Below are 3,773 nucleotides of genomic sequence, written 5' to 3'. Positions count from 1 at the left end.
GAGGTAGGTTAAACAATGTATTAGACAGTAAAGTGAATAAAATTATAATAAGTTTCATTGTCATAAAGATAGGTTATTTAACACATAATACAAATATTAATAATATATAATACTAAATAAGTTGGCCTGCCTCCTGTTTAACGTGGCACTTGAGAAAGTTGTCAGTGGGACCATCTTTAGTAAGTCAATACAAATCCTGGCATATGCAGACGATATTGATATCTGGAGATCACTTGGCGGCGTAAAGGAGTATTTTATGGCTCATAACAATTTGCACAATAGATGGGACTTTCTATAAATGAGAGCAAAACCAAGTGTATGGTTGCTGGCATGCAATACCATAGATCTCGATTGGGGGCTGCATATTTGAAGCGGTCCAAAGATTTTTTTATCTGGGCTCTCAAGTAAATTCCGGCAACGATGTATCAGAAGAAATATCTAAGAGGATCCTGGTGGCAAATAAATTAATTATTTTGGCCTGCGGTGGTATCTAAGTAATCGCTTAATCTCCAGGAAACAAAAGCGACTCTTCTATACAAAACGTTAATACGTCATGCCCTTACACATGGAGCGGGAATGTGGAGCTCGAGAAGGCATCAAAAGAGATGAATGCAAGCTGCTGATTTTTGAAAGAAAAGTACTACATTGCATTTATGAACCAGTGCGTTCAGGTAACGATTTGGGAAGGCGGAGTAATGCAGAAGTGGCCGCCATACATGATGATTCGAACGTAGTCCGGTTCATTAGAATACAGCGTCTAAAATGGGCGGGTCATGTACCCAGGATGAAGAAAAGGCCCAACCAGAAAAATTTTGCTGACGCGTCCAGAAAGAAAAAGATGAGTTGGAAGACCTAGATAGCTCTTCTTGGATTGGCTGCAAGAGAGAGAGAGAGATCAATGGGCGAGACTAAAAGGCCAAGACTCAGCGATAAGTTGTAGCACCCATGATGATGATGATGATGATGATAATGCAAAATAATTGATTGGTGCATAGTGTTTACCTAATTTAATTATGTTTTATAGTTAAAATGTTAGCTACGAAATTATAAATAAAGTAGGATAATTTATGATTCAGAATTTTTTTTAAAAATAATTTATACTTATTATACTGTAATTGAAATTTTTAATCAATAAATCATTGAGAATGGCCGGAATGGTCGAAACGTAGGAGTTACAAGAAAATAAAAAGTACGAGACTATATGGATATTTTTTATTATAATTGATAAAGAAACCCGTCTAAAACAATAAATCAAATTATATATGCATATATTTTGTTTGTATTTGGCTAAGTTTGATTTCATTATTTTCCAATCTGTTTAGGCAGAGAATATTACTATGTTCTCAATAATTTCTGGAATATATAAGCCAGGCTTTTGAGGCTAATGTATTAAAAAGTAAGAAACAACAAAGTTTGGCAGCGTAGTATCAGTCATCGAAAGATGCAATAAAAGATACGAGAAGGCACTAGGGAGACCAAGTTGGCTTTAATAGCAGCCAATAGTCTACTTGTCTGCAACTGTTATTGCTTCATTTGGACCGCTCCCAAACCCGCCCTAATATTGGTAGAATATTTTATCTATCTAGTCGCAAAATAGCAATCTATGTTCTACAGCCTACTGCAGTCATACAATAAATTGATTATACTGTCGACATAGTAGATAGTGCAAGTGCCCTGAAAAAAAATATTAATTTTTCATTCGGAGCTCTATTTCTTTAAAATGACTAACAACACTAGAAAACTTAATAGAACTTCATTTAAAGTAGAGAAATTTTGCTAAAGTATGAGCCCTAACAGAACTCTTAGCGGTCAATATTTTTTTTAAAAGCAACATTTCATAACAAAATAACATAAAAATCAGTAGTTAGTGAATTTATTTTAGAGAAGGAGAGAGAGAGAGAGTGAGAGAGAGAGAGAGATTTTTTCCCTACAGTTTCCTTTTACAATCAATTTCGGTCTATACACCAAATACAAATATTTCAATTCATTCCTTTTTCTTTCCCTTTTCTGTTCCTTCATTTTCACCATTTCACAATTTTTAATTCACCCGCTCAACCAATTCGCTCTCCCGAATTCACCCTCCTAGATCCTCTCCAGTGACCCGCTAAACAAATTCACTATTAGACGACAATGTGAGATCAGACCATCATTTATAGTCACAGCAGTAGATCAGTTTACCAAAAACAAACTAATAATTACATTCTACGATATATACGATAAAACAACTTTATAAAATTGAAACATTTTTATTCAAAATATTTAACCTAATTTCTATTCATTTACCTCAACTTTCATTAAATTTTCAATCCCAGAACTCAAAAAAATAGGGTTTTGTGAAGGATTGCGTAAGAGGGTGCGATTTTGACCTGAGAGTCATTTACAAACATTTTTACATCAAAACAAACAAATAGATACATTTTACGAGAATAAGTCTAACACATAGATTCAAAGGGAAATATAATGAAAATCCGGTTACAAGAAGCACTTGAATGGATAAATAAGTTTAAAAAAATATATAAATAAATAAAAATAATAATACTAATAAAATAAAATAATTTAATGAATAAATAAGTTAAAACATAGACTATCTAAATATCTCAGGAACCATAGACGTACAGATGTCTGCCAGCACTTAAATCAAAGCTCGTTTAATAAACTATAAAGTAGTTTATCTTCTAGGAGTAGTAGTTTTCATGGTATTTTCCAAAATAAATTCAGAAGATTTTGACTTATAGATGTTTGGAATAAAATGTTAGATTTATGATTAAATATATCTAAGGAATCATTCGACGTACAGATGTCTGCAAGCTCTCAAATCACAGCTAGTTTAATAACTTAAAGTACTTTATGATACTTATCTTCGTAGGAGTAGAATTTTTCATGATATTTACGCATGAATATGAATTTCACATATCAAATTATGTCCGAACAACTATAAATCATTTTTAGGAAACATCAAGAAAACTACTAACTCTTCGAAGATAAACGTCAACTACTTTATGGCAGATTAAACTAACTTCAATTTGAGCGCTAAAAGACATCTGTACATCAAATGACTCCTGAGATAATGTTTTCCCAAAATAAATTCACTAACTACTGAAATAATTGTAAATAATTTATTATAATTCACGCAAAATGTGTTCTTTATCAATTAAACTCATTTTTTTACGACCCATTTCTATTATTCCACCTTATATGTAAAATAAAATGTTATAATAAAAATGTGTTCTTTATCAATTAAACTCATTTTTTTACGACCCATTTCTATTATTCCACCTTATATGTAAAATAAAATGTTATTACAAAAATTTTTTATTTAATAAAAATATATTTGTAAAACAAAAATTTGTAACAACTAACATTTTGATGATTTAAGATTTGTCCTTATTGATCAAATAGTGCTATAAAAATTCCCTTGTAGGTGGAAAGTAGGGATAAAAGGCCGGTTCTGGCCCACCTCAATGAGCCTTTTTGGACTTTGGACCCTAGTCTCGAACCAGCCTTAACCACTCTCGTGACCTTGGACTTTGGACCCTAGCCTCGAACCTACCTTAACCACTGGTCACGTGACCTATGGGGCGGGGGTGGGGATTTAAATTTAATTCAACATAACCTCTCACATAATCATTAGGCCACGCCCTCTTTTAAGTCACGTGACCGACAGCAGGGGCTGCTTGGACGTCATTTTATTTTTATTTTGTTTACCCCCACCACCCAGCAAAGGTAACCACTTCTTATATTATAACCTCCGTACGCCATTTTGGAGATAAATA

This window comes from Halyomorpha halys, unplaced genomic scaffold, assembly GCF_000696795.3.
Source record: "Halyomorpha halys isolate HHAL.00 unplaced genomic scaffold, Hhal_1.1 Scaffold275.1, whole genome shotgun sequence".
NCBI lineage: Eukaryota > Metazoa > Arthropoda > Insecta > Hemiptera > Pentatomidae > Halyomorpha > Halyomorpha halys.
Note: the sequence above shows the minus strand (reverse complement) of the source record.